Raw genomic sequence first — 16,065 nt, forward strand, 5'->3', positions numbered from 1 at the left:
GGTATATGCCCTGTTTGGATCCTAGGGTTAGAGTTAGAGTTGGTTAGATTTGAGCCATCTAACCCTCAAAGATCCAAACAGGTGGGGTTAGAGTTGGTTAGATGAATCTAACCCACCCAAAAACTCTAACCCATTCAAGAGGTGCTTTTTTGGGTTAGAGTAGGTGGGATCCAGGGAAAGAGAGAGGTCCAAAGTAGCCAAATGATTGAGAAATATTATTTATTGTCCATCTAACCCTCCCATCCAAACACCTTTAGAGTTAGAGTTAGTTCAGGTTAGTTCAAGGGTTAGAATCTAACTCTAACTCTAACCAAGTTAGAGTATCCAAACAGGGCCATAGAAAGAGAAGGTAAGCCCAGCAGCTTGAAATGTGCACGAGAGACTTTTCCTTTGGTCAGGGCCTGTGTGTGAATGATTTAATATGCATATGTCAGACTCAGACCCACACTAATATTCAAATCAGACCCAAACCAACACTGCATTGCATACATTCATTCCCGATTCGGCCACGCCAGGACGCAGGTGCCGTCGCACATGCATTGGTTTGGTTTTTTGAAAGACAATGAGATGGATACTATGTGTGCATCGATTACAATTTCCCCCGCACGAGCCCTCATTATATTACTTGCGACTGGATGCCATAATTTAATATTCATGCCTACCACATCTTACGAATACATATCAAATATAACAATTAAAATGAGTGAAATAGTGAAAATAAATAATGATTCTCAAGGGAGAAGAAATTTGGGGTTCACGGGTACCTTCTCACCATCAAGATATTTCCCAACTCTGGATGTCATCGACGTCTTTGTGAGATAGGGAGGAGAGAGGGAGGGATGAAGAGCACAAAGAGTGCGACAACGATGCATCTTGCTCGTGTGATGGTTTGCATTGGACGACAATTGGGAGGGGGAGCACTCCCCTCAGTTGTACCAGCTATCTGGCAGCTCTACGTGTTAAACCATATGCTTGTGTGACGTGATAGATGTCACGCTAATGTAATCGTGTGTGTTAGTTGTAACCGACAGGAGGTTAGTTAGATATGATCCTTATCTTGTATAGCTTGGAGCAGGAGTCAAGATTAGATAACCTCCTGCCTATGATGTAAATCTAGTTGGCTATATAACACGCACGCGGCCCTGCCAGGAGGCATACGCTTAACTCATTTTCTTTCATGGTAATCAAAGCCTGCCTCGGATCCATCCGTGGCGAGTTCATGCACAAATTCCTTCCCCTCATCTCTGTTTGCACACAACACAACACAGAAGCTCACGAGAGGGAACGAAGCTCTATGGCGTGCCACTGTCCTCTCCGCCATCAGGGGAGCGTAGATGGCGAACTTCCTCGACGTCGATCAGGCGGTTCCACCCATGACCATCAGGGGAGCGTAGATGGCGAACTTCCTCGACGTCGATCAGGCGGTTCCACCCATGACCATTGTGGTATGCGCGGGATCAGTAGGTCTTCTCTTACCTGCTGACCACGCTGTCGCGCAAGATGGTCGTCCAAGTGGAAACTTTCCACACCTCAACGGAGCTATGGAACACCGTGCAAGGGATGCTCCAATTGCAGACCCGCGCACAAACCGTCAACGTCAGAATTTCCCTCGCTAATATTCAGAAGGGCAACTCCACCATCACCGAGTATGTTGGTAAGATCCGCATTATATGTGATGAATTAATTGCTTCAGGAAAAAGCATGGATGATGATGAGGTGATCTCTCACATCCTTGCGGGACTCGATGAGGAATTCGATCCGATGGTGTCGGCCATGTGCTCTCGGGTCGAACCTGTCAAGATCCCGGAGCTTTACTCACAGCTCTTGATCTTTGAGACTCGCCTGAACCTTCGCGGCGAGTCATCTGAGTCGTCTGCAAATGCGGTGGCGCGGGTATTTGGCCGTGGGAACGACAATGGAGATCGTGGCCACGGTCGTGGCGGCGGTGACCGTGGTCATGGAAACGATCGTGGTCGCGGTCGCGACAACATGGGAGGACACGGCAGCAGTGTTGGCAGAGGCAGTGGAAACTACAACAACAATCCCTCTGTCGGGCCGGCGTGTCAGATCTGTGGCAAACCCGACCACCCTGCATGGAAGTCCTAGAAACGCTACGACTCCTCCTATCAGGGGGGTGAGGAGCGCTTGACGAACATGGTTTCTCCTCAGTATGGGGTTGACACCAACTGGTACACGGACATTGGTGCAACCGATCATATTACCAGTGACCTGGAGAAGCGAACCGTCCGGGAGAGGTACACCGGCAACGAGCAAATCCACACTGCAAACGGGTCAAGTATGTCTATTGATCATATTGGTCATACAACTATTTCCACCCCGGATCGTGATCTTTATCTAAACAATGTTCTTCATATTCCGGAGGCAACTAAAGACTTGATCTCCGGAAGTAAATTTGCTCTTGATAATGATACTATTGTTGAGATTCACCCTCAATTTTTCTCATCAAGGACCTGGAAACGAGGAGGGTTCTTCTTCGAGGAAGGGGTAGAGGAGGTCTCTACCCTGTCAAACACACCGGCGGAAACCTCCAGAAGCAAGTTCTCAATGTCACCAAACCCGCAATAGATTGGTGGCATCGACATTCATTGTTGTTAGGAAGATTCTTAGTGAGAATAAACTCCAGTGTGTCAATAATGATGACAATAAGCTTGTATGTGACGCCTGTCAGAAAGGAAAAAGTCACCAGTTACCTTATCCTCAATCTTCGGGTGAATCAAAATTTCCTTTAGAAATTATTTTCTCTGATGTGTGGGGTCCTGCTGTTGAAACATTTGGTAGAAAAAAAATACTATGTGAGTTTCATAGATGACTTCAGTAAATTCACCTGGATTTACCTCACCAAACACAAATCTGAAGTTTTTCAGAAGTTTCATGACTTCCAAAGTATAGTAGAACGACGATTTGATCGAAAAGTTCTTGCTCTTCAAACCGATTGGGGAGGAGAATATGGAAAACTGAACTCCTTCTTTACGAGAATTGGCATCTCTGGTATGTTGGAAATATGCCCTAGAGGCAATGATAAATAGTTATTATTATATTTCCTATTTAAAGATAATCGTTTATTATCCATGTTATAATTGTATTGAATGAAAACATAGATACATGTGTGGATACATAGAAAAAATAATGTCCCTAGCAAGCCTCTAGTTGGCTAGCCAGTTGATCAATGATAGTCAAGGTTTTCTCGCTATGTGCAAGTGTTATCACTTGATAACTGGATCACATCATTAGGAGAATCATGTGATGGACTAGACCCAAACTATGAACGTAGCATATTGATCGTGTCATTTTATTTCTATTGTTTTCTGCGTGTCAAGTATTTGTTCCTATGACCATGAGATCATATAACTCACTGGTACAGGAGGAATACCTTGTGTGCACCAAACGTCACAACGTAACTCGATGACTATAAAGGTGTTCAACAGGTATCTCCGAAGGTGTCCGTTGAGTTAGTATGGATCAAGACTGGGATTTGTCACTCCGTGTGACGGAGAGGTATCTCGGGGCCCACTCGGTAATACAACATCACACACAAGCCTTGCAAGCAATGTGACTAAGTGTAAGTCACGAGATCTTGTATTACGGAACGAGTAAAGAGACTTGTCGGTAACGAGATTGAAATAGGTATGCAGATACCGACGATCGAATCTCGGGCAAGTAACCGATATGTCCATTTTTCATCATGTTTTCATGTTGATATTTATCGCTTCTTTGGCTGTTATTTCACTTCATGGTACAATTCTTATGCCTTTTCTCTCATATTTTGCAAGGTTTACATGAAGAGGGAAAATACGGGCAACTGGAATTCTATCCCGAAAGTGGAGCAAAGTTGAGATACCTATTCTGCGCAACTCCAAACGTCGTGAAAATCAACGGGGATTTTTTTCCCTATTTATCAAAAATACTGGGCCGAAGAAGTGCCAGAGGGGCACCAGGGGGTGCCCACAAGCCTGCACGACGCGTCCACCACCCCCAGGCCGCGCCATGGGGGCTTGTGGGAAGCCCACTGGCCCACTAGCCCTCCTCTTTTTCTATATGGAGGGTTTCGTCCAGGAAAAAATCAGAGAGGAGCTTTTTCGTGGTTTCGCCGCCGCCACGAGGCCGAACTTGAGCAGAACCAATCTAGAGCTCCGGCAGGACGATCCTGTTGGGGAAACTTCCCTTCCGGAGGGGGAAATCGTCGCCATCGTCATCACCAACACTCCTCCGCCATCAGGGGAGCGTAGATGGCGAACTTCCTCGACGTCGATCAGGCGGTTCCACCCATGACCATTGTGGTATGCGCGGGATCAGTAGGTCTTCTCTTACCTGCTGACCACGCTGTCGCGCAAGATGGTCGTCCAAGTGGAAACTTGCCACACCTCAACGGAGCTATGGAACACCGTGCAAGGGATGCTCCAATTGCAGACCCGCGCACAAACCGTCAACGTCAGAATTTCCCTCGCCAATATTCAGAAGGGCAACTCCACCATCACCGAGTATGTTGGTAAGATCCGCATTATATGTGATGAATTAATTGCTTCAGGAAAAAGCATGGATGATGATGAGGTGATCTCTCACATCCTTGCGGGACTCGATGAGGAATTCGATCCGATGGTGTCGGCCATGTGCTCTCGGGTCGAACCTGTCAAGATCCCGGAGCTTTACTCACAGCTCTTGAGCTTTGAGACTCGCCTGAACCTTCGCGGCGAGTCATCTGAGTCGTCTACAAATGCGGTGGCGCGGGTATTTGGCCGTGGGAACGACAATGGAGATCGTGGCCACGGTCGTGGCGGCGGTGACCGTGGTCATGGAAACGATCGTGGTCGCGGTCGCGAGAACATGGGAGGACACGGCAGCAGTGTTGGCGGAGGCAGTGGAAACTACAACAACAATCCCTCTGTCGGGTCGGCGTGTCAGATCTGTGGCAAACCCGACCACCCTGCATGGAAGTCCTAGAAACGCTACGACTCCTCCTATCAGGGGGGTGAGGAGCGCTTGACGAACATGGTTTCTCCTCAGTATGGGGTTGACACCAACTGGTACACGGACATTGGTGCAACCGATCATATTACCAGTGACCTGGAGAAGCGAACCGTCCGGGAGAGGTACACCGGCAACGAGCAAATCCACACTGCAAACGGGTCAAGTATGTCTATTGATCATATTGGTCATACAACTATTTCCACCCCGGATCGTGATCTTTATCTAAACAATGTTCTTCATATTCCGGAGGCAACTAAAGACTTGATCTCCGGAAGTAAATTTGCTCTTGATAATGATACTATTGTTGAGATTCACCCTCAATTTTTCTCATCAAGGACCTGGAAACGAGGAGGGTTCTTCTTCGAGGAAGGGGTAGAGGAGGTCTCTACCCTGTCAAACACACCGGGGGAAACCTCCAGAAGCAAGTGCTCAATGTCACCAAACCCGCAATAGATTGGTGGCATCGACATTCATTGTTGTTAGGAAGATTCTTAGTGAGAATAAACTCCAGTGTGTCAATAATGATGACAATAAGCTTGTATGTGACGCCTGTCAGAAAGGAAAAAGTCACCAGTTACCTTATCCTCAATCTTCGGGTGAATCAAAATTTCCTTTAGAAATTATTTTCTCTGATGTGTGGGGTCCTGCTGTTGAAACATTTGGTAGAAAAAAAATACTATGTGAGTTTCATAGATGACTTCAGTAAATTCACCTGGATTTACCTCACCAAACACAAATCTGAAGTTTTTCAGAAGTTTCATGACTTCCAAAGTATAGTAGAACGACGATTTGATCGAAAAGTTCTTGCTCTTCAAACCGATTGGGGAGGAGAATATGGAAAACTGAACTCCTTCTTTACGAGAATTGGCATCTCTGGTATGTTGGAAATATGCCCTAGAGGCAATGATAAATAGTTATTATTATATTTCCTATTTAAAGATAATCGTTTATTATCCATGTTATAATTGTATTGAATGAAAACATAGATACATGTGTGGATACATAGAAAAAATAATGTCCCTAGCAAGCCTCTAGTTGGCTAGCCAGTTGATCAATGATAGTCAAGGTTTTCTCGCTATGTGCAAGTGTTATCACTTGATAACTGGATCACATCATTAGGAGAATCATGTGATGGACTAGACCCAAACTATGAACGTAGCATATTGATCGTGTCATTTTATTTCTATTGTTTTCTGCGTGTCAAGTATTTGTTCCTATGACCATGAGATCATATAACTCACTGGTACAGGAGGAATACCTTGTGTGCACCAAACGTCACAACGTAACTCGATGACTATAAAGGTGTTCAACAGGTATCTTCGAAGGTGTCCGTTGAGTTAGTATGGATCAAGACTGGGATTTGTCACTCCGTGTGACGGAGAGGTATCTCGGGGCCCACTCGGTAATACAACATCACACACAAGCCTTGCAAGCAATGTGACTAAGTGTAAGTCATTAGATCTTGTATTACGGAACGAGTAAAGAGACTTGTCGGTAACGAGATTGAAATAGGTATGCAGATACCGACGATCGAATCTCGGGCAAGTAACCGATATGTCCATTTTTCATCATGTTTTCATGTTGATATTTATCGCTTCTTTGGCTGTTATTTCACTTCATGGTACAATTCTTATGCCTTTTCTCTCATATTTTGCAAGGTTTACATGAAGAGGGAAAATACGGGCAACTGGAATTCTGTCCCGAAAGTGGAGCAAAGTTGAGATACCTATTCTACGCAACTCCAAACGTCGTGAAAATCAACGGGGATTTTTTTCCCTATTTATCAAAAATACTGGGCCGAAGAAGTGCCAGAGGGGCACCAGGGGGTGCCCACAAGCCTGCACGGCGCGTCCACCACCCCCAGGCCGCGCCATGGGGGCTTGTGGGAAGCCCACTGGCCCACTAGCCCTCCTCTTTTGCTATATGGAGGGTTTCGTCCAGGAAAAAATCAGAGAGGAGCTTTTTCTTGGTTTCGCCGCCGCCACGAGGCCGAACTTGAGCAGAACCAATCTAGAGCTCCGGCAGGACGATCCTGTTGGGGAAACTTCCCTTCCGGAGGGGGAAATCGTCGCCATCGTCATCACCAACACTCCTCCGCCATCAGGGGAGCGTAGATGGCGAACTTCCTCGACGTCGATCAGGCGGTTCCACCCATGACCATTGTGGTATGCGCGGGATCAGTAGGTCTTCTCTTACCTTCTGACCACGCTGTCGCGCAAGATGGTCGTCCAAGTGGAAACTTGCCACACCTCAACGGAGCTATGGAACACCGTGCAAGGGATGCTCCAATTGCAGACCCGCGCACAAACCGTCAACGTCGGAATTTCCCTCGCCAATATTCAGAAGGGCAACTCCACCATCACCGAGTATGTTGGTAAGATCCGCATTATATGTGATGAATTAATTGCTTCAGGAAAAAGCATGGATGATGATGAGGTGATCTCTCACATCCTTGCGGGACTCGATGAGGAATTCGATCCGATGGTGTCGGCCATGTGCTCTCGGGTCGAACCTGTCAAGATCCCGGAGCTTTACTCACAGCTCTTGAGCTTTGAGACTCGCCTGAACCTTCGCGGCGAGTCATCTGAGTCGTCTGCAAATGCGGTGGCGCGGGTATTTGGCCGTGGGAACGACAATGGAGATCGTGGCCACGGTCGTGACGGCGGTGACCGTGGTCATGGAAACGATCGTGGTCGCGGTCGCGAGAACATGGGAGGACATGGCAGCAGTGTTGGCGGAGGCAGTGGAAACTACAACAACAATCCCTCTGTCGGGTCGGCGTGTCAGATCTGTGGCAAACCCGACCACCCTGCATGGAAGTCCTAGAAACGCTACGACTCCTCCTATCAGGGGGGTGAGGAGCGCTTGACGAACATGGTTTCTCCTCAGTATGGGGTTGACACCAACTGGTACACGGACATTGGTGCAACCGATCATATTACCAGTGACCTGGAGAAGCGAACCGTCCGGGAGAGGTACACCGGCAACGAGCAAATCCACACTGCAAACGGGTCAAGTATGTCTATTGATCATATTGGTCATACAACTATTTCCACCCCGGATCGTGATCTTTATCTAAACAATGTTCTTCATATTCCGGAGGCAACTAAAGACTTGATCTCCGGAAGTAAATTTGCTCTTGATAATGATACTATTGTTGAGATTCACCCTCAATTTTTCTCATCAAGGACCTGGAAACGAGGAGGGTTCTTCTTCGAGGAAGGGGTAGAGGAGGTCTCTACCCTGTCAAACACACCGGGGGAAACCTCCAGAAGCAAGTGCTCAATGTCACCAAACCCGCAATAGATTGGTGGCATCGACATTCATTGTTGTTAGGAAGATTCTTAGTGAGAATAAACTCCAGTGTGTCAATAATGATGACAATAAGCTTGTATGTGACGCCTGTCAGAAAGGAAAAAGTCACCAGTTACCTTATCCTCAATCTTCGGGTGAATCAAAATTTCCTTTAGAAATTATTTTCTCTGATGTGTGGGGTCCTGCTGTTGAAACATTTGGTAGAAAAAAAATACTATGTGAGTTTCATAGATGACTTCAGTAAATTCACCTGGATTTACCTCACCAAACACAAATCTGAAGTTTTTCAGAAGTTTCATGACTTCCAAAGTATAGTAGAACGACGATTTGATCGAAAAGTTCTTGCTCTTCAAACCGATTGGGGAGGAGAATATGGAAAACTGAACTCCTTCTTTACGAGAATTGGCATCTCTGGTATGTTGGAAATATGCCCTAGAGGCAATGATAAATAGTTATTATTATATTTCCTATTTAAAGATAATCGTTTATTATCCATGTTATAATTGTATTGAATGAAAACATAGATACATGTGTGGATACATAGAAAAAATAATGTCCCTAGCAAGCCTCTAGTTGGCTAGCCAGTTGATCAATGATAGTCAAGGTTTTCTCGCTATGTGCAAGTGTTATCACTTGATAACTGGATCACATCATTAGGAGAATCATGTGATGGACTAGACCCAAACTATGAATGTAGCATATTGATCGTGTCATTTTATTTCTATTGTTTTCTGCGTGTCAAGTATTTGTTCCAATGACCATGAGATCATATAACTCACTGGTACAGGAGGAATACCTTGTGTGCACCAAACGTCACAACGTAACTCGATGACTATAAAGGTGTTCAACAGGTATCTCCGAAGGTGTCCGTTGAGTTAGTATGGATCAAGACTGGGATTTGTCACTCCGTGTGACGGAGAGGTATCTCGGGGCCCACTCGGTAATACAACATCACACACAAGCCTTGCAAGCAATGTGACTAAGTGTAAGTCACGAGATCTTGTATTACGGAACGAGTAAAGAGACTTGTCGGTAACGAGATTGAAATAGGTATGCAGATACCGACGATCGAATCTCGGGCAAGTAACCGATATGTCCATTTTTCATCATGTTTTCATGTTGATATTTATCGCTTCTTTGGCTGTTATTTCACTTCATGGTACAATTCTTATGCCTTTTCTCTCATATTTTGCAAGGTTTACATGAAGAGGGAAAATACGGGCAACTGGAATTCTGTCCCGAAAGTGGAGCAAAGTTGAGATACCTATTCTGCGCAACTCCAAACGTCGTGAAAATCAACGGGGATTTTTTTCCCTATTTATCAAAAATACTGGGCCGAAGAAGTGCCAGAGGGGCACCAGGGGGTGCCCACAAGCCTGCACGGCGCGTCCACCACCCCCAGGCCGCGCCATGGGGGCTTGTGGGAAGCCCACTGGCCCACTAGCCCTCCTCTTTTGCTATATGGAGGGTTTCGTCCAGGAAAAAATCAGAGAGGAGCTTTTTCGTGGTTTCGCCGCCGCCACGAGGCCGAACTTGAGCAGAACCAATCTAGAGCTCCGGCAGGACGATCCTGTTGGGGAAACTTCCCTTCCGGAGGGGGAAATCGTCGCCATCGTCATCACCAACACTCCTCCGCCATCAGGGGAGCGTAGATGGCGAACTTCCTCGACGTCGATCAGGCGGTTCCACCCATGACCATTGTGGTATGCGCGGGATCAGTAGGTCTTCTCTTACCTGCTGACCACGCTGTCGCGCAAGATGGTCGTCCAAGTGGAAACTTGCCACACCTCAACGGAGCTATGGAACACCGTGCAAGGGATGCTCCAATTGCAGACCCGCGCACAAACCGTCAACGTCAGAATTTCCCTCGCCAATATTCAGAAGGGCAACTCCACCATCACCGAGTATGTTGGTAAGATCCGCATTATATGTGATGAATTAATTGCTTCAGGAAAAAGCATGGATGATGATGAGGTGATCTCTCACATCCTTGCGGGACTCGATGAGGAATTCGATCCGATGGTGTCGGCCATGTGCTCTCGGGTCGAACCTGTCAAGATCCCGGAGCTTTACTCACAGCTCTTGAGCTTTGAGACTCGCCTGAACCTTCGCGGCGAGTCATCTGAGTCGTCTACAAATGCGGTGGCGCGGGTATTTGGCCGTGGGAACGACAATGGAGATCGTGGCCACGGTCGTGGCGGCGGTGACCGTGGTCATGGAAACGATCGTGGTCGCGGTCGCGAGAACATGGGAGGACACGGCAGCAGTGTTGGCGGAGGCAGTGGAAACTACAACAACAATCCCTCTGTCGGGTCGGCGTGTCAGATCTGTGGCAAACCCGACCACCCTGCATGGAAGTCCTAGAAACGCTACGACTCCTCCTATCAGGGGGGTGAGGAGCGCTTGACGAACATGGTTTCTCCTCAGTATGGGGTTGACACCAACTGGTACACGGACATTGGTGCAACCGATCATATTACCAGTGACCTGGAGAAGCGAACCGTCCGGGAGAGGTACACCGGCAACGAGCAAATCCACACTGCAAACGGGTCAAGTATGTCTATTGATCATATTGGTCATACAACTATTTCCACCCCGGATCGTGATCTTTATCTAAACAATGTTCTTCATATTCCGGAGGCAACTAAAGACTTGATCTCCGGAAGTAAATTTGCTCTTGATAATGATACTATTGTTGAGATTCACCCTCAATTTTTCTCATCAAGGACCTGGAAACGAGGAGGGTTCTTCTTCGAGGAAGGGGTAGAGGAGGTCTCTACCCTGTCAAACACACCGGGGGAAACCTCCAGAAGCAAGTGCTCAATGTCACCAAACCCGCAATAGATTGGTGGCATCGACATTCATTGTTGTTAGGAAGATTCTTAGTGAGAATAAACTCCAGTGTGTCAATAATGATGACAATAAGCTTGTATGTGACGCCTGTCAGAAAGGAAAAAGTCACCAGTTACCTTATCCTCAATCTTCGGGTGAATCAAAATTTCCTTTAGAAATTATTTTCTCTGATGTGTGGGGTCCTGCTGTTGAAACATTTGGTAGAAAAAAAATACTATGTGAGTTTCATAGATGACTTCAGTAAATTCACCTGGATTTACCTCACCAAACACAAATCTGAAGTTTTTCAGAAGTTTCATGACTTCCAAAGTATAGTAGAACGACGATTTGATCGAAAAGTTCTTGCTCTTCAAACCGATTGGGGAGGAGAATATGGAAAACTGAACTCCTTCTTTACGAGAATTGGCATCTCTGGTATGTTGGAAATATGCCCTAGAGGCAATGATAAATAGTTATTATTATATTTCCTATTTAAAGATAATCGTTTATTATCCATGTTATAATTGTATTGAATGAAAACATAGATACATGTGTGGATACATAGAAAAAATAATGTCCCTAGCAAGCCTCTAGTTGGCTAGCCAGTTGATCAATGATAGTCAAGGTTTTCTCGCTATGTGCAAGTGTTATCACTTGATAACTGGATCACATCATTAGGAGAATCATGTGATGGACTAGACCCAAACTATGAACGTAGCATATTGATCGTGTCATTTTATTTCTATTGTTTTCTGCGTGTCAAGTATTTGTTCCTATGACCATGAGATCATATAACTCACTGGTACAGGAGGAATACCTTGTGTGCACCAAACGTCACAACGTAACTCGATGACTATAAAGGTGTTCAACAGGTATCTTCGAAGGTGTCCGTTGAGTTAGTATGGATCAAGACTGGGATTTGTCACTCCGTGTGACGGAGAGGTATCTCGGGGCCCACTCGGTAATACAACATCACACACAAGCCTTGCAAGCAATGTGACTAAGTGTAAGTCATTAGATCTTGTATTACGGAACGAGTAAAGAGACTTGTCGGTAACGAGATTGAAATAGGTATGCAGATACCGACGATCGAATCTCGGGCAAGTAACCGATATGTCCATTTTTCATCATGTTTTCATGTTGATATTTATCGCTTCTTTGGCTGTTATTTCACTTCATGGTACAATTCTTATGCCTTTTCTCTCATATTTTGCAAGGTTTACATGAAGAGGGAAAATACGGGCAACTGGAATTCTGTCCCGAAAGTGGAGCAAAGTTGAGATACCTATTCTACGCAACTCCAAACGTCGTGAAAATCAACGGGGATTTTTTTCCCTATTTATCAAAAATACTGGGCCGAAGAAGTGCCAGAGGGGCACCAGGGGGTGCCCACAAGCCTGCACGGCGCGTCCACCACCCCCAGGCCGCGCCATGGGGGCTTGTGGGAAGCCCACTGGCCCACTAGCCCTCCTCTTTTGCTATATGGAGGGTTTCGTCCAGGAAAAAATCAGAGAGGAGCTTTTTCTTGGTTTCGCCGCCGCCACGAGGCCGAACTTGAGCAGAACCAATCTAGAGCTCCGGCAGGACGATCCTGTTGGGGAAACTTCCCTTCCGGAGGGGGAAATCGTCGCCATCGTCATCACCAACACTCCTCCGCCATCAGGGGAGCGTAGATGGCGAACTTCCTCGACGTCGATCAGGCGGTTCCACCCATGACCATTGTGGTATGCGCGGGATCAGTAGGTCTTCTCTTACCTTCTGACCACGCTGTCGCGCAAGATGGTCGTCCAAGTGGAAACTTGCCACACCTCAACGGAGCTATGGAACACCGTGCAAGGGATGCTCCAATTGCAGACCCGCGCACAAACCGTCAACGTCGGAATTTCCCTCGCCAATATTCAGAAGGGCAACTCCACCATCACCGAGTATGTTGGTAAGATCCGCATTATATGTGATGAATTAATTGCTTCAGGAAAAAGCATGGATGATGATGAGGTGATCTCTCACATCCTTGCGGGACTCGATGAGGAATTCGATCCGATGGTGTCGGCCATGTGCTCTCGGGTCGAACCTGTCAAGATCCCGGAGCTTTACTCACAGCTCTTGAGCTTTGAGACTCGCCTGAACCTTCGCGGCGAGTCATCTGAGTCGTCTGCAAATGCGGTGGCGCGGGTATTTGGCCGTGGGAACGACAATGGAGATCGTGGCCACGGTCGTGACGGCGGTGACCGTGGTCATGGAAACGATCGTGGTCGCGGTCGCGAGAACATGGGAGGACATGGCAGCAGTGTTGGCGGAGGCAGTGGAAACTACAACAACAATCCCTCTGTCGGGTCGGCGTGTCAGATCTGTGGCAAACCCGACCACCCTGCATGGAAGTCCTAGAAACGCTACGACTCCTCCTATCAGGGGGGTGAGGAGCGCTTGACGAACATGGTTTCTCCTCAGTATGGGGTTGACACCAACTGGTACACGGACATTGGTGCAACCGATCATATTACCAGTGACCTGGAGAAGCGAACCGTCCGGGAGAGGTACACCGGCAACGAGCAAATCCACACTGCAAACGGGTCAAGTATGTCTATTGATCATATTGGTCATACAACTATTTCCACCCCGGATCGTGATCTTTATCTAAACAATGTTCTTCATATTCCGGAGGCAACTAAAGACTTGATCTCCGGAAGTAAATTTGCTCTTGATAATGATACTATTGTTGAGATTCACCCTCAATTTTTCTCATCAAGGACCTGGAAACGAGGAGGGTTCTTCTTCGAGGAAGGGGTAGAGGAGGTCTCTACCCTGTCAAACACACCGGGGGAAACCTCCAGAAGCAAGTGCTCAATGTCACCAAACCCGCAATAGATTGGTGGCATCGACATTCATTGTTGTTAGGAAGATTCTTAGTGAGAATAAACTCCAGTGTGTCAATAATGATGACAATAAGCTTGTATGTGACGCCTGTCAGAAAGGAAAAAGTCACCAGTTACCTTATCCTCAATCTTCGGGTGAATCAAAATTTCCTTTAGAAATTATTTTCTCTGATGTGTGGGGTCCTGCTGTTGAAACATTTGGTAGAAAAAAAATACTATGTGAGTTTCATAGATGACTTCAGTAAATTCACCTGGATTTACCTCACCAAACACAAATCTGAAGTTTTTCAGAAGTTTCATGACTTCCAAAGTATAGTAGAACGACGATTTGATCGAAAAGTTCTTGCTCTTCAAACCGATTGGGGAGGAGAATATGGAAAACTGAACTCCTTCTTTACGAGAATTGGCATCTCTGGTATGTTGGAAATATGCCCTAGAGGCAATGATAAATAGTTATTATTATATTTCCTATTTAAAGATAATCGTTTATTATCCATGTTATAATTGTATTGAATGAAAACATAGATACATGTGTGGATACATAGAAAAAATAATGTCCCTAGCAAGCCTCTAGTTGGCTAGCCAGTTGATCAATGATAGTCAAGGTTTTCTCGCTATGTGCAAGTGTTATCACTTGATAACTGGATCACATCATTAGGAGAATCATGTGATGGACTAGACCCAAACTATGAACGTAGCATATTGATCGTGTCATTTTATTTCTATTGTTTTCTGCGTGTCAAGTATTTGTTCCTATGACCATGAGATCATATAACTCACTGGTACAGGAGGAATACCTTGTGTGCACCAAACGTCACAACGTAACTCGATGACTATAAAGGTGTTCAACAGGTATCTCCGAAGGTGTCCGTTGAGTTAGTATGGATCAAGACTGGGATTTGTCACTCCGTGTGACGGAGAGGTATCTCGGGGCCCACTCGGTAATACAACATCACACACAAGCCTTGCAAGCAATGTGACTAAGTGTAAGTCACGAGATCTTGTATTACGGAACGAGTAAAGAGACTTGTCGGTAACGAGATTGAAATAGGTACGATTGATCCCCTATATTTGTGGGTCATCAAGACTCTTTTCTGGCACCATTGCCGAGGAGTGAAGCGCCTTTGGTAAGTGGAACTTGGTAAGGAAACATTTAGATAGTGTGCTGAAATTTATTGTCACTTGTCACTATGGATACTAATCCTTTCAGGGGCTTGTTCGGGGTATCTTCACCTCGAACGGAAGCACAAATAGTTTCTCCTAAACCTTTTGCACCTACTGAAAATATTTGCTTTGAATTTCCTTCGGGTATGCCTGAGAAACTGCTGGCTAATCCTTTTACAGGAGATGGAACATCACATCCAGACTTGCATCTAATCTATGTAGATGAAGTTTGTGGTTTATTTAAGCTTGCAGGTGTGCCCGAGGATGAGGTCAAGAAGAAGGTCTTTCCTTTATCTTTGAAGGATAAGGTGTTAACATGGTATAGGCTATGTGATGATACTGGATCATGGCACTACAATCGGTTGAAATTGGAATTTCATCAAAAAAATTATCCTATGCATTTAGTACATCGTGATCAGAATTATATTTATAACTTTTGGCCTCATCACAGAGAAAGCCTCGCTCAAGCTTGGGGGAGGCTTAAATCAATGCTATATTTTGTTGGAATTATGACCTAGAGGCAATAATAAATATAGTTATTATTATAATTCCTGTATCAAGATAATCGTTTATTATCCATGCTATAATTGTATTGAATGAAGACTCATTTACATGTGTGGATACATAGACAAAACACCGTCCCTAGCAAGCCTCTAGTTGGCTAGCCAGTTGATCAAAGATAGTCAGTGTCTTCTGATTATGAACAAGGTGTTGTTGCTTGATAAATGGATCATGTCATTAGGAGAATCACGTGATGGACTAGACCCAAACTAATAGACGTAGCATGTTGATCGTGTCATTTTGTTGCTACTGTTTTCTGCGTGTCAAGTATTTATTCCTATGACCATGAGATCATATAACTCACTGACACCGGAGGAATGCCTTGTGTGTATCA

The 16,065-nt window shown here is 45.7% G+C and overlaps 5 non-coding genes across 5 annotated transcripts; all 5 read left to right on the plus strand.

Moving 5' to 3' along the window:
• The first annotated feature begins 1,698 nt into the window (after window positions 1-1,698).
• Window positions 1,699-1,837, plus strand: LOC123445815. The gene has a single exon (XR_006631184.1). It is a non-coding gene; the product is annotated as a small nucleolar RNA Z247 (small nucleolar RNA).
• A 2,714-nt stretch (window positions 1,838-4,551) lies between these two features.
• LOC123445802 lies at window positions 4,552-4,690 on the plus strand. Its single transcript, XR_006631173.1, has one exon. It is a non-coding gene; the product is annotated as a small nucleolar RNA Z247 (small nucleolar RNA).
• Window positions 4,691-7,404: 2,714 nt separating this feature from the next.
• Window positions 7,405-7,543, plus strand: LOC123445803. Its single transcript, XR_006631174.1, has one exon. It is a non-coding gene; the product is annotated as a small nucleolar RNA Z247 (small nucleolar RNA).
• A 2,714-nt stretch (window positions 7,544-10,257) lies between these two features.
• On the plus strand, window positions 10,258-10,396 carry LOC123445804. Its single transcript, XR_006631175.1, has one exon. It is a non-coding gene; the product is annotated as a small nucleolar RNA Z247 (small nucleolar RNA).
• A 2,714-nt stretch (window positions 10,397-13,110) lies between these two features.
• On the plus strand, window positions 13,111-13,249 carry LOC123445805. The gene has a single exon (XR_006631176.1). It is a non-coding gene; the product is annotated as a small nucleolar RNA Z247 (small nucleolar RNA).
• Window positions 13,250-16,065: the final 2,816 nt, after the last annotated feature.

This window comes from Hordeum vulgare, chromosome 3H (genome assembly GCF_904849725.1).
Source record: "Hordeum vulgare subsp. vulgare chromosome 3H, MorexV3_pseudomolecules_assembly, whole genome shotgun sequence".
Taxonomy (NCBI): Eukaryota; Viridiplantae; Streptophyta; class Magnoliopsida; order Poales; family Poaceae; genus Hordeum; species Hordeum vulgare.